Below are 26,006 nucleotides of genomic sequence, written 5' to 3' on the forward strand. Positions count from 1 at the left end.
TCAGAATAGAGATATTAAGTCTCGGTGCCACAAGTTCCCTCTGACCTCCCTTTCAGGCCTCCTTCCTCTGCCTTCCTCCGAGGCCGCGGCCGGTCACCGTCGCCACTCCGGACCTTTTCGGGGCACAATGACCCGACATCCATGGTACATTATCTACAGTGGCTCAGCTGGCCCGGAGCTTTATGTATGGACCATTCTTCCCCCGGCGCTGTTGTCTCGCTGATCTTTTGGGATCCAGACTGCTCAACGTGGCACACATTCAAAATTTGCAACCTCAAGGGGCTTTTATTCCTCCGGCAGAATTCAATCGCTTCCCGCTCTCTGCCTTCCCCTTGCCTCTCTCTCTCTCTCTCTCTCTCTCTGTCTCTCCGCTGAGTTATTCAGAGTTTAATGAGGGAGAGGAGATAAAGGGAAGCTTATGGTTTGCCCCGGATGATGGAGAGGCTTGCCTTTTTTGTTTCTGCCGAAGGAGCCACACAGCGAGCGTTCATGTGAAATGAGATTTTTCTTTCTTTCCTTTTTTTTCTCCACTACGTGAAGAAGGGAAGGTGATTGAGATGTCTGAGAAAGAAGAGCCAGGGAGTCTGGAGCAGGAGGGGTCACTCCGGTGTCAGGGGAGCTCTCCAAATATTCCTTGCATTTTTTTTTTTTACAGCAGGCAGCCCAGGACGCTGCGGGTTATTAATTAGACAATTAGAGAGAGAGAGAGAGAGAGAGAGAGGTGGTACAATCAGTACGCTGGCAGGACTGTTGAGCATTGTAGTCATACATTTCTTAAAAAAAAACAGTCCTTTCATTGGCTGTGCGGGATTGCGCTCTTACGAAAGAGCGAAGAGTGGGCAGGGACTGGAGAAGGCACTAAGTTGACGCCGCCAAAGCCAAAGTTTACCGGTTAGCGACTGGCCTGGGCGTCAGCGGCGGAGCTCTGACACCGGAGGAGCAGGTGCCCGCAGGAGACGCAGGAGGAGTTCAGCCAGATCATGCAGACCGCCGACCCTCTCACTGTCACACAAACGTGCACAAAAGGATGCTGGCGCCGAGGTCGGCCCAGCTCCGCCTCTCTCTGCAGCTGCTTGATGTTGTAATTTTTTTTTTGCTTGTTTGTTTTTGTTGCCCAGAGCAGCTGTTGTGCACTAGCATCCCCAGATATTAAATTAAATAAAAAAGTAAAAAATCCTTTTCAGGATGTCATTTAGGTGGCTTACGCAAGTCTTTTTTTTATGGGGAGGAGCTTAAAGGTCCAGTATGTAAAATTATATGGAAGCCCAGGATTTAAGAAAGCCCGCCTGATAGCGTGCTTCATATTTAGGGCACTGTCAGGTGGGCTTCCTTCAAAAATGCCGCCTCAAGATGGAAGCGAGGAAGGCCCTCATTGCTCTATGTACATTCTTATATATGAGAACTGTTCTAAGGGAAGGAAAATTACCAAATTACTGTTTTTTATACTGTGAGTATACACTTTTTTATTTATTTATTTATTTATTTATGGGCTGTTTGTTAAGCATATACCAGTACAAAGATCATAAGTCAAGCCAATTTCAAACAATGGACCTTTAAAGTTGCATCCTGCTTGGTCACCCATCAGGAGCTCTTCAAAAGGAGATAAAGGTCGGCATGAAATTTGAAATATTATGCCTCAGGATTGCACAGTAGCTGCGTTCAAGTGTTACTTTCCACGTGCGGACCTTGCGCGTTATCTGAATGCACCACCGCACGCCGCAGGGCCCGGTTGCACCCTATGACCCGTTCAGTTCTTCTGCTGAGTTTCTTGGAAGCGGGACACAAACGAGGAACAAACAGATCACTTCCTGCCCTGCAGACGTCGTCGCTCTGACTGGAAAGGCCTTCTTTGATGCCGGAGTGAAATGATGTTTGCGAAACGTTAAGATGTGACGTGCGTGCAGAACAGGATGAGAGAGAGGTAGAGAGAGAGTGAGAGAGAGAGAGAGAGAGAGAGAGAGAGAGAGAGAAGAAGGCATGCAATGCGAATCTGGACAATTGAAAAATGATCACGACTTCGCCAACTACGCCGCACACGTGTGTGTAAAAGTGTACGTGTGCGTGCATGTGTGGGAGGTTCGCTGGAGGCGAAACAAATTTTTCCCTCTCTCACCATCTCTCTCCAGCCTCCCTCCTGCACCCTTTTTTTTTTTTTTTTTTTTTACCTCCCCCTTACCCACACCGCTTCATTCTCTCTTGGCGGGGAGTCGCTGGTTGACAGTCTCGCAGGTCTCCTCATTACGCCGCGTCTGAGCCGGCGGAGATTTATAGAGATGATAAAAGCAGTCTGGAGGGCAATAATGGCCGGCGGCTGCTGGGAGGTGGGAGGAAGAGGAGGGAGGAAGAAGAGGGAGGAAGAGGAGGGAGGAAGAAGAGGGCCACTTGCTCTCCTGCCTGTTCGCATTCTGCCTGTGATTTTTTAGTTAAAAATATTAGTTTCAGCGCATCGAATTATATATATATATACATATATATATATATATATGTATATATATATATATATATATTAAAAGTAGAATTCAGTGAATAATTCTGCAATACACTACTGTGTACGATAAATACCAAAAAAAAAAGACCCCTCAAAACACCTCACACATTTATTCATCATTTTTAATATAAAAATCCAAGAATTCACTATACAGCTTTGATGTAAAACCACATGCCACATAAAATTACACCATCATCCATTGGCCAGTTTCAGCCAATCATGTTGGAGCATCCTAACAATCAATCACTGTAGCGTTCAGCAGAGCCCAGTGCGGCTGCAGTGAGGAGGTAGCGACAGTAGAATATGTGGGCGTTCCCTCAGCAGGCTGCCGCATCAAACTCCGCTGCTGATTGGTCCTGTCCGTGTTTTATGACCGGTAGATCCCCTTCAGTGTCCATTTCAGGGGGCGCTCATGTACGTGTTTATGGTTGAGGGTGGAGGTGCGAGTGAGAGAGAATCGGGTGAAGGAGCCGTTGCACGCAGGCGATTAAAACATATTGTTTGTGCTCAGTGTTTGCTGCGCGGGTAGTTCACCTCTTGCCAGTTCCATTATAGATCTGTTGTTTAGCTGCCCCTCCTATCCAATAGTGGCACAGTGAAGGAGATAAGCTCATGGATTGTGAACATGTTCAAATCGAGACCTTGTGATGTGTTTGAAATTAGATCATGGTCAAACAACCTTATGCACCTTATAACAACCTTTTTTTTCAAAAATTCTCAAAAAATATTGTGAGCCTAATTATTAACTATTGCAACCCCCCCTTTGTTAAGCAACGACTCTGAAAACTGAACCCTGAAGCACTCAGCATTTCTTCCGCTGCACCTGTCAATCAGGCTAAACGGCATCATGATGCTGATTTTTGAGTGTCAAAGTACTACAAATATTCATGCATATGACACCTGGAGGACTTGTTTCAAGAGTTCTGCTAAAATGAAAGTGTTAAAGATTCTCAGCCTACAAGAAGCATTAAAGAGAAATAACTGCAGAAATGACAAAAGTGAGATCTCCCTTATTATTTTAATGACATTAAAACAATGACTAAACTTTGCTTGCGTGTCCTAGAAAATGCAAGAAACACAAAGACGAGCGCAGGAGAGAGGGAGCCTTTAGAAACTGTAAAAAAAAAAAAAAACTAAACAAAAACAGCAACAAAAAACCCAGAGGTTTTACCTGGACTCATTTTCTCCCGTGTCTCCCTCTGGCTGCCACTTCCATTTTGCTGTGCATTCATATGGTAATCGGGGTCAGGAGATGAGGGGGTTCTCACGTTCAATGTGAAACTTGGCCTTTTGTGTAGCCACGGCCCAGGCTGCTGCGACAGGGGCCAGAGGTGAAATTGAATTTAGCTGGAATTCCCCAGTGAGTCTGGCCTTGGGCTGAACTGTTAGACTGGGCTGGACTGGCCTGGTCGGGTGCAGCGTGCACGCCACCTCTCTCTGTGTGGCCTGAGGTGCCGCGCTGTTGGTGGATGTGGGAGGAGAAGAACCGCGATAAGGCGTGGAGCTGAAACTGGTCAGTGTATGGTGGGTATTAGTGTTCGATGTTTGCTTTTATTTTTTGTTTTTTGATGCACTTTGTCTTAGGTTGGAATCATCATTGCCGTTAATGTAACGTTAGCACCTTACTCTGCAAGTGAAATTAATTTTAGACTACACAAGCTATCGGACTGCCGCATTGAATTTGAATGTTTCTGCAGCACCAGATATTATTTTTTTTTTTAAACTTTGCTACTCAAGCAGTTTTTAGACAGGTCAGGTCAAAGTTCGGATACTACAATTTAGTAGTAATTAATGTAGTATCTAACAACACGGAAGTCTTGTATATCTGGGGGCCATCAACATCACGTTTGCTTTCTTTTCTTGCTCGCCAATATGGATCAGCAAGCTTCTATGTTCTTCAGATCGAGGCCTGAGAATCAACAGAGCACAGAAAGCACGTTTTGAATTGGAGATAGGGAAAAACTAACCCAAAATCATTCATATCAGAACTTCCTGTCAGGATGTCGAAGTCATGAGGTTTATTTTGACCTCAAGATTTAACACATAATTTCAATGAAAACAAAATACACAATATATACACAATATATGTACTTTCACACATTGAAAATTTTAAAAGCATTTCCATCCTCTTCCATGTGTGCAGTTCAAAAAAAAAAAAGTCAAAGCAGGAAATATCCTCTGGGTACCTGCTGACCTTATCGGACCAGCACATCTGGGTACAATTTTCTTATGTCTAACTTGCACCTTTAAGCCATCAAGCAATGCAATCGTGTGAAAAGAGAATTTTCTGCAGTACTTTGAAATTTCACAAAATACCTAAGTAAATATACACACGTAATAAAGTTGTTTAGGTTTCTGACGAGCACTTTCAGGTATAACCTTGAGAAGTGGCATTTCTTTTTCTCAATAGGGCCTTTCTTGTGTAACCTTGAGGTGCAGCAAGAGCCTTTGCTGTGCAAACTGTCGCAGGACACAAATTGTTGCTTTAAGGAAGCAATTTTTATGACCTTGTGGCTTAAAAAAAAAAAAAAATACATGAGTCAGAATGAAATTTGTTACTCTGATTCCAATATGTACAGTAGCACAAGTGTTTTATTAGAATGTTTATGTTAACCAAAAATGTTTAATACACACAGAGAAAATTGAATCAACTTGTTTTTCGTGGCAAAAGTTTGAAGCACAGGCTGAAGGTGTTTTCACAAGCACTTTCATTAGCAGTTACTTTGCATAACCCGGCCACATTTTTCCTGTTCAGTGTCCCGTTGCAGGAAGGACAAAAAAGTGAGGTTCTATTTTTCAAACAGCTTTCAACATCCACCCGTAGCGGTAATTCAGGGAAATAGGAGACACGTTTTTTTTTCCCCCGCCAAACTAATGTTCTTGAAGGCCCTGGAGAGAACTGTAATATCAGATTGATAAACCATGAAAAATGAATAGGGGCAAGGACAAGGAGTGGGTTGTAAAATTAGAGGTGCTTTGCAGCATAATACCAGCATATTTGTTGTTAATTCTAATTAAAACGAATGAAAAAAGGTAAAAAAAAAAAAAAAAACAACAACATGTTGACAGGGACAGTCTGTTTTCTATAGGAGGCACGGCTCGACATGCCGATTTCTGACATATTTGCACTTGAACTGTCCAGGGGTGGGGAGGATGGTAGCAATTACAAAGAGGTCACATGTGGCTCCTGGTTGAAAGGAAAGTAAACCAGCCAGTATTGTTAAAATATCATTAAACCAGCCCGAGTCCCAACGGTGGTGTGGATGAAGGGCTGCGTAGGCTGTGTGAGCCCACGGCTACATCCCAGGGGTCTGAGTGCCCACCCCAGCCACCTGCACATGGTTTGACCCATATGGGTCTTTCAAAATGTTTTTATGAAATATTTGGAAAGGGAACAGTGATAACCACGAGAAGAAAATATACAAATACAGCTATCCAGTCTTTTTTTTGTTTTGTTTTTAATTATTATTCTTTATTTAGTTTTGTTAAAAATTCACTGTCTGGTGGGTAAACATTGGGTAAAGTCAGTATTCTTGTCACTCATTTTTGCTGTACAATAATGGAAATATTTGGCCGTGGTTGCCGCTGTTGCTGCTAGCAGTTTGTATCAATATTTGGAAGGTAAAAAAATCAAAAAGTAACGTGTCCTCCAACTGAGCCAGGAGGCCTGCCAGCCGGAATGGCCAACATAGTAGTAACTTTTCTTGTTGTCTTTAGAAAAATAATAAAATAAAAAAGGTTAAGCTGACCTTTTTTCGACAGGACGTCATATTTTAATTTCAAGTTTGCAAATTTTGAAGAAAAAAAATGCAAACGTAGAAATTAAAAACTAATGCAAAAACAATTGTGGAATCACTTTGTCATAATAATGAACATTGAATTTGAATAAACACTGAAAATATGCTTTGAAGTTAAGTCAACGCTATGTACTGTTGATTGATCCATTGACATGTTAGGAAGTGGAAACGTGTGTGGTGTTTCAAGTATATACATGTGAACTCCCCCAATGGCCAATAGGAAAGCTGTCAAAAGAAACATGGATTCCCCACCAAAATGTTTGTCTTTAATGACAAACCAAACAATGTTATCCATCTTTGGTAGATGCAAATTTGAAAACACATCAATGATCACCATTATTAACACCATTCTGACCTTCAATCTAGACCATGATTGTGAAAGCAGGTTTGGGTAAAGTCTTTTGTCAAAGAGTTTCTGACATTTTATAAATGCTGTATTTAATATATATATATATCTTAAGAACCACTCTGTGTGTTTCTGGCACTACCTCAACCGAAGACAGCATTTTTGACAGCTTCCTGGTGACTGTTTGCAGTCACACCAAGTATAATTTAATCATATCATCAAACAGATGGATTTATATTAAAATGCTAGATTTGTTATTCTCTTCTTTGAGGTAGTTATTTTGCTTGCAGTATTTGTTTAAACCTGGCATTGTCTCAGTCAAAAATGTTTTACTGGAGGTATTACTAGATAAGCCCTGCTCGAAGTGAGTCATGGTTCCTCTGATTTCACTTCATGAACCCATTCAGTACTTTTATCGTTCAAACCAAATCAATTCTCTCTGTTTGGTGTCAGGGTTTTGGTGTAGCAAGCGTGCTGTTCTAGAAAGCTTTGGCTTGGATGAGATCATGGTGACAAGGAAAAGTAGTGTGACGGGGGGCTGACAAGAGGCAGATGGTTTGGTTGATTATTTTTATGCCCGATGTTTTTGTTTTGAATTCTGGTCCGGGTCCAAGCATCACAGGTGCGTGTTTATTTTGCCTTAAGGTGTGGGTGAGATGTATGTGAGCAGAGTTATTGTTCTTTGCCTCCTGCGGCTGCTCCACCCTCTTTCCTCTCAAGCCGTTCAGTCAGCTCGGCTTACGTTTGACATCTGAGGAAACCTGCTTCCATTCCGTTGTGCTATTTCTTTGGTATTCAAAATAAATTCAATCTTTTTTTTTTTTTTTTTTTTTAAATGTGATAATTTTAACAGATGCCAAAGTTTGGGGTCACTGACTCATTTCTGTATTATAACCAATTTTATGAAATAATGATCTTGAATGCTCTGCGGTCATTATGAGTGCATGAAAGTCAAGATGAACAAGTCAGGGAACATTTTAGTGTTGAATGAAAACTATTTCCACAATCTGTGGGAGAATTCTCAGTGTGCAAAATTCTGTGTGAACACACTAAAAGTTGGCTGTTTTAAACGGCCTAAAATATAAACCATGATGCTTTGCAATTATAACACAATTTTTTTGGTTGTTTTTTTTAGCCATTGTAAAGTATTCAACTTCAGGAATTATGGCCGCATGTTGCACAGTAATTATTCACTCTCCTAAATCACATTCACTTAGACATTTAAGGCAATAACTGTCAAAGCCATCCCATAATGTGTTCAACACATCCTATTTTCCTGCAATAGTAATGTTCTTAGATCATTCCACGAGATGGTTTCATTAGATTATTTCTCATTTTTATAATACTGCAATTCAATGCAAAAATGAGTCACTGACCCCAAATTGTTGAATGGTAGTGAACATTTTGATGTTTCAATAATTATATGGTCAGACAACTTTTTTTCTCTTTCCTTTTTGAAACTGATCCGCAATAAGAATCTAAACTGATCGGCTTTGCGCTTTGTTTCACACACATGGCTGTGTGTCTGACTGGTTGCTCTGTGTCTGGGTCCCCCCCCCCCCCCCCCCTTCTCCTCAGCACTGCCTGTGGTCATGTGTCAGCCCGTCCACAACCGGACGGATGACTGGCAGATGGTAATGAATTTTTGGAGAAATGTGAGAGACCGTCGTGGCGGGAGGAAGTCGTTTTTTTTTTTTTTTTTCCGATGGCGAAGAAGATAGAGGAACGGGACCGCCATTAATTAAAGCCTGGCTTTGGAGATGGCGTTGAAGTGTTAGACCCCCCCCCGGCCCCCCTCCCTTGCCACCCCCACCCTGGACTGTTGTATTTCTTGGCGTAGAAAAACCACAAACTATCGCCCCGTGTGACAGGTAATTATTATTATTTCTTTTCTTTTTTTTTTTGCGGCCGGCGCCCCTCCCCAAAGCCTCCCTACCAACTCGATATCTGCACCTCTCTCAGGGGGCTGTCTGTACTCGGCTACCCCAGATAAAGTGGGAGGAATGTGGGACAGACACGCTGTGATGTAAGGGGCTCAGATCCTGGACGCCGTGGCTCCACCATGGACTCTGTGCACGCTGGTAAAATGGAGGAAGAAGGACTTCGGAGGGCGTGGCAGATGGCGGGAGGTGGTCCTGAGTCCTCGGATGCCCGCGTGCGAGAGCATGCGCGAGCGTGCACATGCACAGATGTCCTTTTGAAATGGAGATTCTTTTTTTTTTTTTTTTTTTTCTTTCTTTTTTTTTGCTTCAGACAGATTTGATTAAGAATCACAGCGTCTACTGTAAAAAAGCATCACACATGAGGATCGCTTCATCCCTCCGCGTGAGGCTGATGACGATAATCGTGACGGTAATGACGAAGGTAAGCAAAGTTTCGGTGTCGGGGTCAGAAAGTTTACTGTACGGTATTGAAAAGCGACGTTTTGCAGTGCAGTGATTTGGTCAGCACATGACAAGGCTCCTCATGTTTTTAACAAGGCCAACCATTGGTAGATTTTATACACTTTCAGGCAACATTTTGCCCACTTAGGATGGCCTTGTTTTTCTCCAGCCAGTTAATGTTTAAGTTTAAGGCGCATAAACAACAGGAAAAACGAAACAATGGGCCTTTTTTCACAGCTGTCATGCGCGTTAGAAAAAATTGGGTTAACTGCAGTGTTTCCACTGACACTCGTTCAGGTCAGAGAGAGTTCAGACGCTGCTCTTTCTGGCGCTGGAAAGGATCCGAGGCGCCGAACGTTACATAAGCGTCATGCGTTTTAGTCTTTGCATCTGCAGCTACTGGCTTTTTGTGCAGTAGCGCGGTTTCTACGGTGGAAAGATGAGTGCTTTTATTTTCTCATTGATTGGACTCTACAGAAACTCGGCTTATTCATTTGGGCACTATTTCGATTTCTTTGCAGGGTTGAGAAATGTTGGTCTCGGGTGTCCACTGATACACAGTGAGACCGATGGCCTCCTCTGTTTTTGTGTCAGACTATTGACTGTTCAGCACAGCATTAGGCAGGTCAGCAGCGCATTGCCAGCCTCGCTGGCCACTTCAGCGGCTGCATTGCCTCTGATTCATTCAGCTCAGTATAACCTTTGAACTGTGTTGAATTTCATAGCTTGTCTTTCAACAGTTTTTATAAAATCTAATATCTAAGAAGTAATCCAGATGACAGAATTAGTGTACACTTGTTTTACCATTACAGTCAGTCTGGTCACTGTTGAGCTGGATTTGCATCTTTCCACCTTGACAGTATATTGAATGTTGTGCTTAATAACAACAATTTAATTAATCACCTGAATTTAAATGGCACAGCAACATTAGTAACATTAGCAACATTACAACACCAAGGTATAAAGGAAGAGGTGCAAAAAAACGGAAGGTGGAGTAAAAGTAAGCAACTTCAGAACTTTAAATGAACCCCCGGACATCCTTTTATGTCATGATGTGCTGCTTGTAACCACATTTCATCATTCAGAACTGGCAGGATGGATTTGTGAGCTGAGCCATTGAAGAGTAGAAGATGAAAGCTGGTGTGTTGTGAGATTTAGGAAGAGAAAATGATACCTACCAAGATTCTATCGTACGTACCCTTGGTGGCAACTATCTTAGGTACAATGCTGAATTGCTTGTTAGCTAATCAGCCAATCATACGGCAGCACCTAAATACATGCAGGCATGTACACGTGGTGAAGACAACTTGCTGCTGACGTTCAAACTGAGCATCAAAACAGAGGATGCTGCTCAGGAGGCGACTGTGGCTCAGGAGGTAGAGCGGGTTGTCGGTTCAAATCCCGCTCCATCCTAGTCCGTCGTTGTGTCCTTGGGCAAGACACTTAACCCTAAATTACTCCCAATGGGGCTAGGCAGCGCTTTGCATGGCAGCAGCCACCCATTGGTGTATGGATGGGCGAATGAGAGGCCTTTGTGAAGTGCTTGGGGTCCCGTAAAGGTGATGGAAAAGCTCTATATAAGTGCAGTCCGTTTACCAAGTGACTTTTGATGTGGCCTGGTTGTCGGTGCCAGACTTGCTGGTCTGAATATTTCACAAACTGCTGATATGCAGCCATCTGTAGAGTTTACAGAGAATGGTCCAAAGAGAAAATATCCAGCGATTACCTGTTGTTGATGTCAGGGTTCTGAGGTCAGAATGGGCCGGCTGGTCGGACACTATTGAAAGGCAACAACAAATCAAAAAACCACTGGTTACAACCAAGGTCTGCAGAATACAGATCTGAACACACCACTCCAACCTTGAAGCAGCGTATATATACATTCCACTGGCCACTTTGTTCCGTACCTGTTACAAGCATCAGCCAGTGAGTGTACGGCAAGTATTCACTATTACTGCTGGGGTATTCAGACTAGCGACTGCCATGACCTCCAGTGACCATGACACTGACAGCGAGTCTCAAAAATACGATAAATTGTCAGTGGGTGGAAGATTGGTGTTCTGACACTGAGATGGCCACTGAGCATCAGACGTAGCAGCGGTGCATCAGTCAGTCGTCCGACCGTCAGCGACTAGAATCAGCTGGTGCTTCATCCATTCAGCCGCTGAGTTCATGATTCAGCCAAGCTAGCAGTCAGGCCAGCATCCAGGCAGCAGGCTGTGGAGCAAAGCATCAATAAAACAGTGTGCAAGACAAGCTTGGAAATGTTGAGCTCCTTAGTTCCTCGGGGCACCATGCTACATCTTCGCTCTCTGATTTCTTTTTCCCTTTAACCATCACTTAATCTCACTGCTATACCTCTTCTTTGCCTTGTCCCCATTACCCGCCCATTCCTATGGTGCCCAGGTTATGGAATGACAGAGGGTTGGGTTTATTTCATGTTTCAGTAGCGGTATTGAGGTATTTTTGATTGAGGTGTAAAAGAAGCGATCCATGGTCATAAGGTGGGACCTACGGAATTAGACATTAGTGACTTGACTCAAATTTTTGGCAACTTTCTAATTCTGCATGCCATGTTTATTGTCTTTTGTCTTCTGCTGACTGTGTTGGCTATAGAGTTTAATCCCCACCCTCCAATTAAATTAATGCGGAAGAAGTCGGCAAAGCAACCAAAGTCTAAAAAGGTACATTAAGGGAAGGGTTACCCAAATGGTCACGGCTCGGTACACTTTAAAGGATACCAAATGTGGAGTGAACATAGCAACCAGCAATACGTACCATACTGAACCAATCCGCGACCGTTCGGTAGAAATGAGTTGCCACAGACTGGAGGGTGTACAGCCGAAATAATTGCGAACTAGTGTTTTTGTTTTGTGGTGCAGCAGATGTTTTGCTTGGGCACTGAACCAGGGCCCTGAACAGGACTTCGCTGTCTGCACACCCTATTCATGATTCATGTTGGAAAACACCCATTCTAGGGGTTTATTGGGTTCATTGTGTCAAGTTCATCCATACCTCAATCTCTATTTATGTAAGTGCCCTCAGTGGAAAGTGTCGAGCTCCCTGCTTCGCATACACACTTCCTCTCAGCTTCCTCTCTGCGGTTAGCCGTTGAAAGGCGCGGGCCGCGTTTGCCCTGCAGTGCGTGCGAGTCCCCGGGACAAAGTGCACTATATGCTGTGCCGAGTGTAACCCATGAGTTATGGCCCCCGCAACAGAGCCTGGGGCTGGAGCACGTTGAAGGGAAGAAGAGGGTGGAGGGGGGGGTTGAGGGATCATCCGCTGTCAGTGCCGTGCTATAGGAGTTGACGCAGCACTTCGTTTGTAGGGGCAAATAGAGCGTGCAGCTTTCCCTCCCCATGCACCGCCGTGCATCTGTTTTCCGCTTCTCCGTGTCCTCCTATAGGACGCTGCTGATTGATTGGGGGGAGCTAATGACTAGGTGAAAAACACATCCTCCCACTCGCGCTGTTTTTTATTCTTATTTTACGAGACTAAGTGACGCTTCGTTTGTCCTATCAGAGCCGCTGAGCCCTGATACAATCCCTCCACCTGAGCACCCACCTCTCGTGCAAGTTTTTTTTTTTTTTTTTACCATGCCTCAGGAGAACACAGACTGGGAGTGAGTGGAATGTTAAGAAATGCCCGGCCTTCGGTACGGCAAAGCCTCCTGTCCCCGCCCACGCCCAGCTGCAGGGCAACCCACGGCTCAGGCAGGTGTGTGTATGTGTGTGAGGAGGCTCAGTCCAGGTTCGGGAAAGTTGAGTTGGATGAAGAAGATACCTTTCAGGAAGTGACTTGGGAAGAATCTGGTGGCTTATCAGGGGGAATGTTTCTCCTTGAGTTGGGCAACCTGGTGATCTGAAGACTGCAGGTGCAATCCAGGCTCAATGCGATGTAATGTTTGAAGATATCATTGTAGATGATTAGGCTTTTATGTTAATGTTTGTTTTCATGCAGGGAGAATGAGAAGTGTGTGTTGTGTGTCACGCCTTTGCCTTCACAGGGAAAAAGTTCTAGTTGATTATGTTTCTCAAGTGGAACCCTAACCCCCAGGTTCCTCAACACACACACACACACACACACACACACACACACTTAAAAGCAATGTTTTACGTTTTTATTTATGCGATAAAGCATGTGGAGAACCAAATCAGAACTTACGCTCCGACGTGCAAGTTTCACAGGTTGAGGTCGACTAGCCCACCAATTAGACCCTGTGCTTCTTCAGCACACAGTGCTTCATTTTTTTCTCTTTTGTCAGCTCCAAAAGCCAAGAAATTTTCTTTAAAGCACTTCCTTCCTCCAGTATTCTTTTGTCTTTGTGAGTCGAGTTCTGGGTGAGAGCAGGATGTCTGATCCGTTTGATTCCATGTAAGACAACAACAACAAAAAAAAACAACAGCTATTCTCTTCACATTAGCTTTTGAAAATCGTAAAAGCATTGCAACAAAAACTGTGGTTCCCACGCCTAAGTTGAAACAGTTGCTGTGACTAAACAGCACTTTAACAAGGAAAATGGGTCAAATGAGGAGACATTTTTAGTAGCGGAGCACAAAGAACAAATTTTATTCGGCAAATCCTATTTTTCCTGCTCAAGAAATTGGCCAAACCTCGAGCCACAGGCCCGAGGCTCCACCTACCAGCGCTGTTTACAATAGATTGACCAGTAAGCAATCAGCTAGCACGAGGTTGGCCGTTGTAAGGATAAATATCGGAGGAATTCAGCGATTATGTAACACTAGTCCACACTCTGTAGTGTGTCGTGGATCTAAAAGGTAGCTATTGTACATATGTTTATACTGGTTGTTTGTTTGCTTATTGATTGACTGTTTAGCTCATAGGTGTCAAACTCTGGCCTGCGGGCCAAATTTGGCCTGCGAGGCAATACAAAAATCACTGGTAGCTACTAATACTACAAATCCCAATATGCTTTGCTGGTATTTTGGTATTTTGCACGGGTGCAACATGAAGTTATTTTCTGTATTGTATTAAGCTTTGCTTTATCCGTGTTCAGGTTGAAGCAAAACTAGTTTGGATCCACATGAGAAGTTTCACCGTTCTATCTGGAGGAAGAATTTTTTTCATTAAATATCAATGTCAGCCCGCGACTTTGTCCAAGTTTTTAATTTTGGCCCCACTGTGTGTTTGAGTTTGACACCCCTGGCACTGTCGCTGTTTGGTTATCAGCAGTTGTGGTCAGGTACAACCCATTGATCAGGAGATGTATGCATTCGACACTTGCTCGGCTTCCATCAACACAATCCTTCCATGTTGTGACTATCACAATGAAAAGCAGTGATTGAAATGGCAGACTTTCAAAATACACGTGTAAGTGTGTATTTTTATTCAGACGGTTTGTCAATGAGGGAGTGAAAACATTTGAAAAGTAAGAAGGGTTGTGGCAAACACTGAACTCGGGTCACGGCTGTTAACTGCAACGATGTCTTTCGGCTTTTCTTCGAGCGTCTGGTGAAAACAGAAAACACGACTCACAAAGAACCCCTTTTTTGTGTTTCCACCTTGAAACTTGTAGCGCGCGGCTTTGTTATCATTTATCTGAAAACTTGTCAATTGCACATTTGAATCTGCCTTTAGACCTGTGGAAGAACATTAGGCGGTGATGCAATTCGGGTAAACATATAAGCGCGGCCCGAGGTCACATTTCTGGAGTGGTGTCAAAATAATGGGACACAAGAAATGCCCTCTTTCCTGCGCCGGGAGGGCGATCCTTAAACGTGACCGCAAGCACAAAGAAAGTTTGGATGATGTAACGCGGTGGCAAAGCGGTTCCGAGGAGCATAGTCGGAAAGAACGAAGCATCACCTCGCTCTCCTCTCCTCCTCACTGCCGCTTGACACCGCAGGCGGCGCCGACGCAGAGTAGCTGGAGAAACTCCGGGTTGGTTGTTGATCGGATAATAAAATTACAGAATAATTGATTGTCACGCTGCAGGGGTCCGCGACGCTTACTTAAAAAAAAGAAGAGTGTCGCCGGGATTACTGTTGGGTGGGGGCGGCGGGGAGGGGGCGAAAAAAACTTTGGGGGGGGGAACGAACACACACAAAGGCGAGGGGAGAGTGTGTCGGGACAAAAGGTGAGCACCGTTCGCCAAATCCGACCCCATCCATTCATCCGTCCGTTTCCCCTTTATCATCCCCTCCTTCCTCCACCGTCCTCTCCTGTCACTCGGTCCGTCCGTCCGTCCCCTTCAGCGCAACGGTGCCTTTTGTCCGTCTCCGGCCGGCAGCCTGGCGGAGCCGGACAAAGGAGCCCCTGCACCGCCCGCCCGCACTGCCCGTCATGGAGAAAGAGCAAAAGGTCTCGTCCCTCCAGAGGGGCTGAGAGGTAGGAGGTGCAGGGGTGGCCGGGGGTGTCAGGCTTGGACAGGCATTGTCAAAGCTGCGGCTGAGCCATTGTTGCCCCCCCCCCCAGCCACCCACCCACCACCACCCCCACAGCGGCTGGCCGGCCCGGCTCCTGACGCGACGCGACGCCCACCTCGGCCATCTTTTTTTTTCTGCCTCTGATCTCGTCGGCCACCTTGCGGACCGAGGAAGGGAAGGCGAAGGGGGGGGGGTAAGAAAGATGCGACAGATGTCCGTCAGGAAGCTGCTCGCATGCATCGCCTTGCTTAGAGACGCTAGCGTACGGCGGGAGTCCACTACTGCCAGGCAGGGAAGTTTTATCGAGGCAGTTCCCTGTCGAAGAGTTTCTCTCTTTTAGTGTGTGTGTGTGTGTGTGTGTGTGTGTGTGTGTGTAGGGGCTCTTTCATCTCACCTACAGTCTCACATAGATGAAATAATAATGTCATGTTGTGATTTTTTTTTCCCACGCTTGAGGTTTAAAGAGAGAAAATAGCTCTTTCCTTTCACAACATTCTATTTTTTTGCCTTTTTGTTTTCAGATGAATATTTTACAGGAAATGCATTTGACGAGCAGAGGTTTGACCTTAGTTTAGTATGAGGTAATTCATGGAAACAAACTACGGAACAGATTAGTTGAATCACAGCAAAACTAATCGAGGGTAAAATACCTTCCCAAATTCTCATATTGGTTATTGCTGTGTCATTTTATAATGAAAAATCATCATTAGGGTCTGATTTGCTCTTCAAGTGTTGGGCACATGCTTTGACTAAAAGAGCCTATTTTATGTTTAGTAATTTTTTACGCAATTTCCAATCATGTTTTCCTTGTTTATTTAAAAAGTAGTACAAATTAATCTATAAAGGCAATTTTTATGCGGCCCTACGTGTATTTTTACTTTCTTTCTTTTTCTTTTTACTTCTCTGCATTTTACTTTTTAATATTTTACTCCTTAGAGCTTTTCTGGACAATTTCCATTTAAGTTGTAATTAAAATGTCATTGCTATTCAAGTCATTTTTGTTCTGTTTTAAATGTTTTATTTTCATTAAAAAAAAAATCATTTTTTTTCCATTGCACAATTCCAATAATTTTTCAGCTGAAAGTGAACTAATTTACCAATTACAGGCATTCACTTTGCTTATTGTAAAGCCTTTATAGGTTCATTATAATTAAAGTAATACAGGGTTTGCATAGATTTTTTTTGAACAATAAATTATATTGTTATAATTGTTTGTTTTTCAGGGTATTTTTCAAAATTAATTATTAATTTCTAAAAGAATATGTTTTTTGTTTTTTTTAGAAAACATCTGGGTTTTACCGAGAACAAAAGTGCTCCCTCGTTAGCATCAACTCCGCAGAAGCCGCCTCGCTCTGACAAGGTTACAGTAACACGACTTCCTGCTGTCAGCGTGCGTTTGCTCGGCCGTCGTTTCGTTTGAGAAGTTTTTCGTGGACATCCTGGTCAAGCGTCAGTCAGCCTGCTGTCAAACGACAGGCAGCCGGCGGCGACCAGAGTTCAAACTGTGACTGTGCTTCTCTCTGATTTCTTCTGAGACCACACAGTGGAGTTGACAACTGGTGTCTGCCTGTATCGATCCGTCCCTGTTTGATTGATGAGGTGAATATTGAAAATGAGTCATTGTTATGGAGGCCAGGAATTAAATAAAACAACAGCAGAAAAAAAAACAAAAAAAAAACGTCTGCAGTGTCCATATTGGACGAGAACTCATAAAATCGAGGCCAAAGGCTTTAGATTTTAATCAAGTTTAACAGCCTCACACTGGTGTTGATGCGTCTGTGTGGGGCTGCTGTTGGTTGACTGAGTGTTGCTATGCAGCAGTCTGGGGGACAAATTGATTATGCAGTGTGGAGCCCAGACAGCCAAAAGTCTTCTCTGATTCACTGAAATGCCAACGTGACTGATGCCAGCAGTGATAATATCCTAAATGGCGCAGTAAACACAAAACATTTACTGTCTGAATATGTACAGCCAAGATCTGATTTAAATGGTAATATCTCCGTGGCAGGAAGTCGGCTGTTCCACAGAAATGTGTTGAATCTTTTCCGTCCATCTCGTATGGACATATCCTGAGGGGGGGGGTCAGCCTTTTTTTTTTTTTTTCACTGGAAACTGTTTCAAGTGACCGATTTAAGAATTTTAATGATGCTTTTATTTCTTTTCAGTCTCACTTGCAATTTTCAATCAAAACTGGCACGATTTCCCCCTTATAAATTTCAAAAAGCAATTGAGGAAACGGCAAAATGACCAGACTATTACGATTCTTATTACTTTTCTTTTTTTTTCCATTTCTGAGTGGAGGTTTTGGCTTATGACATACATCACGCTGGTTTGCTGTGCGTCCGCCAGCAGCCCCTTCGCAGCCACTGTCTGTACTGTAGTTTCTCTGTGGTGCCAGCAGATGGAGAAAGGAAACGTCTTTACGGTGTGAATGGGCGGGCGTGCAGGCAGCATAGTGGGAGTTGACTGCAGGGGCTGTCGGCCTCCGCTGCGACCGCTCGCCACCTCGCCGCTGCTTGTCGCCCCGAAAACGTCTGATTGTCCAATTCGTCTGGAGAACCGGGACGTTAAAAAGAACACACACACACACACACACACACACACACACACAAAACAAATGCATATAATTGTGATGCTTATTTTACAGTCCGGTTTCATTTGGAAACTGTAAATCTGACACAGTTGCGCAGGTGTTTTTCCTTTTTTTCTTTCTTCAGCTCTCGAGTGATGAGTTAAACAAAAACATTAGCTTCCCACTGAAAAATTGGTGAATTAAAAAAACATACATGTAAATGCTTGACCCCAACAGAACTTCACATTTTGTAAAAGACAAACATGACATTGCCCTGAATTTTGGCATATATAAAGTTCTTTTCATCTTTCATCCAGATCCTGAGGCCTTTCTTCATCTTTTAAAGAAAAACAAAATATTCCGGCTTTATGTTGTGGTTTTTTTTGGCCAGGTGTTTGCGACTTGCTGAAGGTGAAAGGCGGCAGATCCTGAGCAGATTTTGTTGACGCGTCGCGTTTACAGTTGGACTTGATTCTCGCGATGGGGATCGGGGGGGGGGTGGGGGTTACAAGTTGGAATGTGCGCGTGCAAGTGCGCCTGCATGTGTATGGAGGGCGGGGGGCAGGGGGGGTGGACTTGGCATCGAGTTACTCCAGAAATGCACACACCTACAGGATAAGTGACGCACACGCACACACGCGCACGCACGCGCACGCACACGCACACGCACACGCACACTCTCTCTCCCGCCCGCCCGTCTCCGGGAGATGATTTCTTCCCTCGGCCGTCGTCCCGCTAGAACCCCCCTGCCCCGGCCCGGCAGGCCCTGGCCCTCCCCTCTCTCCTCCCCCTCCCCCTCCCCCTCCCCTCTGCTACGCAGTGTAAACAGTGTTCTAGAGGAATGTTGGACTCCCTGACCTCCACTGCAGTTCACTCGGTTCAGCCTGGCCGCGCTGTGCTCCAGCAGGCTCCCCCTCCTCCTCCTCCTCCTCCTCCTCCCTCCTCCTCTCTACCCCTCCGTCCTCCCTCCCCCCCTTGCTCCCCATCTTCCCCCCTCCGGAGCCCCTCACTCTACTCTCGCCGCTTATCCCCCCCCGCCTCTGCCTCACGTTGTTCCTCCTCCTCCTCATTTCTCCTCCTCCTCCTCCTCTTACTTCTTACCCCCTTTTTTCTCCCCCCTCCCTGCCCTTGTCCCTCTCTGCCACCTTCACTGCCTCCTTCCTCCTCCGCCGGCACCACCCCGGCTTCGTTTGTCTCTCTTTCCCCTTGATCTCTCCTTTCCCACCATCCCCGCCGTCCTCCTTCCGCCCGAACGTCTCTCTCTCTTTCAACCGCACCTCCTTCCTTTCACCTTCACTCCGTGATCGGCAGGTACACAGTAGCAGCCGTGGTAATTAGCACTGCGTTTCAAACACCTCTGCCTTGAATCTGCAGGCCGCGGCCGCTGCAGTCGGGCCCCCCGATGCCGTGAGTAACAATAGGGTGGACCTATCAATTGCTTTTTTTTTAAAAATATATTTGAGGTGGAAAAAGTCCAATAGAGCAGCAACGGAAAGAAACCACCGTTAAAAAAAAAATTAAAAAAAAAAACACTGCAAAACAATTTTGGATTCAATATGAGGAACAAACAAAGAGACCAGCTGCAGCTGCTGTGAAATTTCTGGCTTTATTTTTGATAATTGACCTCGTGCAACGCTCACCTATGCACACCAAGGCCACCCTGCAATGCCTAGAAACAGGATATCAATAGCCGGAGGGGTTGAGAGTCTGTTCACTTGTTTTGGGGGGGAACAAATAAAAGAGATAGAGGGAGAGAGAGAGAGAGGGAGAGAGAGAGTGAGAGAGAGAGAGAGAGGGAGAAAGGTTAGAAGTGCATCTGGCCTCCCGCTGCTTTGATTAGCGAGGTGACAAGATGTCCGGAGCAGACGTGCTGTTTGCAGTTTTTCCCCTCGCCGCGGCTTTTTAACATGCCGAGGGTTCAGGGGGTTTAACCGCCGCGGGATGGACCGGATTATAAATACATACAGCCGGTCACACCGAAAGCAAGCGTCTGGGGAAATAAGAGGCTGTTTGTGTTTGTTCTAGATGCTGCCAGTGCTGCAGGGGCTGCATGAGGGCAGACACATCCCGGCCCCTGCAAATCGGCCAGCCAGTTTCTGAGCCAGTTTGTCAGGCTGCCAGGCAACCTGAGCGCCGGGGTCAGCCTCCAGACCGGCAGCGGCGGGAGAAACGCAAATAGCATGAAAATATTTATTTCGGGACGCAACGCCCAAACCGAATCCACCCGCAATCAAGCGGAGAGGAGTCATACATGCATTCATGAGCCGACTTCACAACAAGTGCAGGTCGGTTAGTTTTTTTTGCAGGCAGGAAAAGCATCTCCCTGTGAAGAATTAGAGTCTGTATAGTGAAATGCAATAAAGAGCTGGCTGGCTGATTTTGTTGAATTTCTCAATTTAAGTGTAATTTTGCTAAATCAGACACAGACGCATCAGTATCATGTTGACAATCACATCAATAATGATAATATTAACAACCATTTCTATCAAGAATTGAGTGTCAGTAATTTAACATCATTTGTCAGCAGCTATTCAAGTTGTAACTCCGTAATGCTGAATTCACTTCAGGCAAACTTGCAATAAAACCATGATTTCACCAGAGTTACTTCTCTACAGTGAATCATGCTTTTGAACTCCTCCTACTAAAAACAAAAAACGAAATAAGCATAACCGGCTTCCAGCAGTTTTCCTTTTTGTCTTTGTTTTGTATTTGCTGGAAGCTGAAATTCCGGAAGCTGCCAGTGAAGAGTGCGACTCGTTTAACACGATCACCGAGCAGCAGCTTGTAGACAGGTTGTGACTGGAGCACAGATGTGAAGCGACGATCGGACAAACGATTCAGCAGGTTTTCTGCCTCCTTCAGACAGAGGCGACGTGGCTTCCGCATTGAAGGCGTCGCAGTCACAATTGGTGCTCGGGAGGAATTTAAGTTTTAAAGCGGCCTGCAAATGTGGGTACATCTAGTGGACACCGATTGCAGTTGTTTTAATATACTATATACACATTTTTTTTTTGCAAAGATTTTTTTCTCTCCTCATTCAAATACATTTTATTTAGAAGATCAGATATTCAGAACATAATCTAAAATAAATGCCATCTAAACATCTAATACACTGTAGCCCTTAACTCGGTTTAGTACTGTTGAAATGCATCAGTGATCGTCTTTGAGCAGCAACAACTGCACTGTGTATCCCAGGTGTGTTACACAGGCATAACATTTGCTTCGTGATTTAAAATAAACTTTAAGATTTGAACTTTATGAGCAACAGCTGATGCATCTGCTATAAGCCCCTCACCTTCTCAATCATTTGATAACTTTGACAACAGAAATATAAAACATCCACCTTTTATTCTTAATTAGGGGGAAAAACCACTCAAATCCAATTTTCTGAGTCTGTCTTATTGGACGCCTCTTAGTCACTATGATCATCCACCACATCAGCACTTAATCCCCACTCTGATCTTCCCTCCATTAGCATTAACCTTTTGCTGGAGCCCTGCCCTGTCTCCCTGTCTGTCCGCCCGTCTGTCCGCCTGGCCCGCGTCCCCGCGTCCTCGCGTACCCCCCCCCCGCCGCTGCGTCTCCGCGCTGACGTCAACCCCAGACATGCCGTAATCAACTGTATCTGCCGCGCAAGTGGAGCAAGTCTCGCCCTCCGACTGCACTTCTCATCCCCGGAGCTGCATGGGTGGGTTGTGGAAACTGTCGGTTGCGCAGGTGATGTAATTGTTGTGCAGATAATGAAAATGATGCGGCTGAAGGGCGACTGGGGCGCCTCGCTCATTAAGGCCGACAGGAAGGAAGAACTTGGCTGACCTCTACTGGGCTCTGACAGGCAGTGTTGCCGCAGCTGTTGATCACAGTGAACCGTTTTGATGCCGGACGCGAACGCGCTCTCCTCGCCCCCTTTAGTGCCGTTCGCCCGCGTCGGTGTGCGGGCCGCGGGAGAGTCGGCGCTGCACCCTGCTGCTTTTCCAGAGGAGATCAGCGGCGCAGCGCTGTAAATATGAAGCCCCTTCTGACCCAAAAATGCAGAGATAAAAAAAAAAAAAAATATTCAGACTTGGATGCAAATGCATTTTTGACCCCGAGTTGATCTCGGTAAAGGTCATCCCGACATCACCAGAAACAGCTGCTGCCGCGGAGGGGCCGCAGACCTGTGATTTTTAGGAGAGATTTTTGTTGCACATTTTCTGATCGAGTTTTTTTTTTTTTTTTGTGCCGCCCTTAATTGACCACACACGGAGGAGGAGGCAGAGTCTGAAAGATAAACGTTAGAGGGAGAGTAATACGTCCGTGTGTGTGTGTGTGTTAGAGAGAGAGAGAGAGAGCGAGGGAGAGAGAGGGAAGCAGATGGCTGGAAATATAGCCTGCTAAATTATTCATCTAGACTGGAGTCTGGAGATAGATAGATGGATAAGAGCTGGCATGGGCACTTTTATTAAGATTCCAAGGGCTATATGGAGACTGGTTGAAAACATCCTCATCGCCCGCTGACACGCGCGAAAGCGCTCGCCTTCTCCACGCGGAGACGGCTAATTGGCGGAGGAACCAAATCTCTTGTATTCAATTAACTTGCAAAAGTCGTTCCAAAGCGCCCCACTCGAGGAAGGCAACAGATGCACAGATCGCCGCAGCGCAGTGCGGAGAGACGGATGCAGTAATAACATTTCAGGAATGCCATACATCCTTCTCTCCGAGCCGGCCTGAATGAATTCAGGCGGTCGGCTCGGCAGCGGAGGGAATTTGTCCCGCAACGGTGAAGTTGAACCGCGATGCCAAACAGAAGCCCTTGGAAGTATTTTGAATTCGAGAAAAGGAAAGTTGCATTTCAGGAGCGAGGGGCAAGACGTCCACGTGTCCTGGAATGGTTTCTGGGGCATCTTAGCACGCTGGGGGACACGAGTCCGCCATCGATGTTTTCCTCAAAGCTTCAACTTGGCTTTAATTTGGTTTTTAACACATTTTTTAGTCTTCTATTCGGAAAAAAAAAACAACAAATCCTGATGTTTGTTTGCCCAGGCTGTTTGCTCGCCGCCTCTCACGGGTTGAACATACAGAGACAGCAAATATTCTTGCAGCACATATGATGTTTTTGTCCCCTCGCCCCACTTCCTCCCACGGTTGCGCTCCGTGCATCCTGTGCATCCCGCGCGGCTCCCCTGGATTCATAGATGCACGGGCGCAGACACAGATGCACACAGGCTGCGCACTCCTGAGTGGAGGGCTCCAGGGAAATAGAGCAGAGAGGAAGCTACGTGCCTTCGCCAAGCAAGGACTGTCTGGTGTCATGGCAACCGGTGCAGATTACCCCACCCTCCATCAGTCGGGGAGGGGAGGAGAGGAGAGAGGGATGGATGGAGGGCACACACAGGCAGATAAAGGCGTGAAGACGGGAGACGCGCATGAAATGCTCGTGCAGCATCCAAAGCGTCTGAATCCGGTTATTAAAAAAAAAAGAGAAATAAATAAAGGAAAATCCCAATGAGGAATTTAAGGGTGCAAATTGCTCATCGCTGCGGCTGTGCATTGTTCTCCTGCGGGCGAGGCTGCAGAGGATGCGAGAAAAAAAAGCATGAGGAAAACGGGTGAAAAAGGATGTTAAAGGTAGTGAGGGGTGTGGGGAGGGCGAGGCGGGGAGGGATGCAGGGATGGACAGAGGGGGGAGGCATAAACGTATAGTAGCGCTAAATGCGTCTGGGGGGATATACTGTTATTAAAAGCGGTGGAGGTTATCCATCCAGCAGCTTTACTGTGGGGGTGGACAGCTCGCGACGTGCCGACGTGATTCCGAGTATTAGTGGAGTGAGTTTAGCAGGAGGTATTATTCTCTGAGCGAGAGAGAGAGAGAGAGAGAGCGAGAGAGTGAGTGTGTGTGTGTGTATGTTGAGGTAAGCGCCGCAGCCCTGGAGTATAGAGGGGTGCAGTAGTCGGGGGTGGGTGGGGGAGACTGGGGGGGGTGCAGAGGCAGTGATGCATGAGCTGACAGCAAAGAAGAAGAAGAAGTGGAAGAAGAAGAAGAAGAAGAAGAAGAGGGGCGGAGATGGTGCGAGGGTAGAGAGAGAGAAAGTGAGAGAGAGTGAGAGAGAGAGAGAGAGAGAGAACCCGCGAAACAAAATAAGAGGAGACGAGAAAGATGGAATTTAGGGGCGATAGATGACACCGGCGTTGGGAGTGGAGAGGGGGAGGGCGGAGGAGGGGAGGGGAGAGGGAGGGGGAGGAGGGGCCTAGGGGGAGGTGAGCGAGGCCGTCTGAGGATAGGGCCTCCGAAAACTGACTGCGGCACCGCCACCGTCCCCGGTTACATCACAGCAGAGCTCAAACTCAGGATGAACCCTTTGCTACGATTCCCCCCTCCTCCCCCTCCCTCCCCCTCCTCCCCGTCCTCCTTCCATTCCTTCCTCCTCCTTTCTCCTCCTCCTCCTCCTCCTCCTCGGTGTCTTTGTCTCCAACGACCTCAGAGCACCTCCGAGTCGACTTCTCACTCTGTGGCGAACGAGCGAGGCGCCGCCGCAGTCCCGCGTCGGCCGATAGCGGGACGCTAACGTCGTTTTTACAGACGTCCTTTGTCTTTGCGTCGCGGCTGTAATCAGTCCCATTAATATTTGTTTTTCCCCTGGTTCTCTAACGTGTCGTAAACAGGGAGCAACGCTCGTTTGAAAGACTCGGGCACGGCACTGGTAGGCGACCAGTGATTAAGAGTCAATTAGCATCACTGCCGTGACCCCGGACGACCCCAATAAGCAGCTAATGCACCCAGATAATCTGCATTCCAAATGAAATGGAATATCAGCTCAGGCCGGGATTCTGTTTTACATCCTCTTTCGACGGTCCCGAATTATGAGCATTTTTCTAATCCGTGTTTTTTCTCCCCCCTCCTGGCTTTCAGGGCCCTATAGATCTGAGCGTATTTAGCCTTCTGTTTGCAGCCTCCCGCCAAAACAAATGTTTCAGATCCGACACCACCACGGACTGAAGGCAAATCCATTTATTTCTTCCCCGTTTCCATCGCTCCTTAAAGGGAGGGATGATGGGGGGTAGGACGTACGGCCTGATCCAGCGGGGGAGGGTTCAGTCCAATCAATTCCCCTTCCAATCACAGATAAAGGGCGAATATATATATATATATATATATATATATATATATATGTATATATACATATATATGTTTGTGTTTGGTTGTTCACCCCAAGGAAGTGTTTCCTGGCCTCTGTCGCGTCTGTTCTTCTGTGGAGGGTTCAGTTGGTTTCCTCCTGATTTTGCTAAAGCACTTCGAGACGCCTTTGGCTGCGATTTAGCGCCGCACAAATAAAAGTTGATTGATTGATGATGATGATGATGATGCTTAGTTGGCTCCTCCTTGATCTCAGGTGGCTGGAACTTTTCTAATGTCTGATAAGTTTCGTAATATTGTTAGAAATCAGTGTAAACATATTTGGAAACGCGGGACCTAAGAGTCATCGGCCGGCTCTTCCGCTGCGTATCGCAGAGGACGGCAGCCGCTGTAAAAGCAGCAGACTGTCTCGGCAGGTTGCACAGCCCTGCTGAGGGTCACCTTGACAGCATCAGTTGATTTCACCAGCGGGGGGGGGGGGTGGGATCATTCATCATCCGTCGTCATTCATTAAAACTTTCATTTTTTTCGCTCCTCGAGACACAGAGGAGATCCATTTTCACTGCGGCAACTAGTTATGCTGCAGTCACCTGACGCCAGACTGGCTCTAAACGGCGAGTTTTCATTTTTTTTGGGGGGGAGAACACGCCCTACCGCCACCAGTTTCAATTTGCGAGTGGGTGTGACAGGAAGAAAATGCAGCTGGTCTGAACGGTTCCTGTTGTCTTCTTTTCGCACAAGGCAGCGCAGAGCAGCTCCAATCAACACTTTGCCCTCCTTTCAACCAAAATGAAAATCTTCATGCAGCTTGTGAAACACTGGAACTGTTGATACGTAGAATAATACATGATAGATAATGTACACTTGGTAATATTATTAGATAGAACAGGAACATTTTTTTTTTATTTTTGTATTATGT

The 26,006-nt window shown here is 45.8% G+C and overlaps 1 long non-coding RNA gene across 1 annotated transcript in view; it reads left to right on the forward strand.

The window, feature by feature from the left end:
• The window catches only part of LOC142895114 (uncharacterized), an 80,309-nt gene that overhangs the window by 3,059 nt on the left and 51,244 nt on the right, over window positions 1-26,006 (forward strand). The gene's annotated exons all lie outside the window — the stretch shown is intronic.

The sequence above is a fragment of the Nelusetta ayraudi genome, unplaced genomic scaffold (assembly GCF_046127955.1).
Source record: "Nelusetta ayraudi isolate G7.1 ecotype Tasmania unplaced genomic scaffold, CSIRO-AGI_Nayr_v1 ptg000048l, whole genome shotgun sequence".
Classification (NCBI taxonomy): domain Eukaryota; kingdom Metazoa; phylum Chordata; class Actinopteri; order Tetraodontiformes; family Monacanthidae; genus Nelusetta; species Nelusetta ayraudi.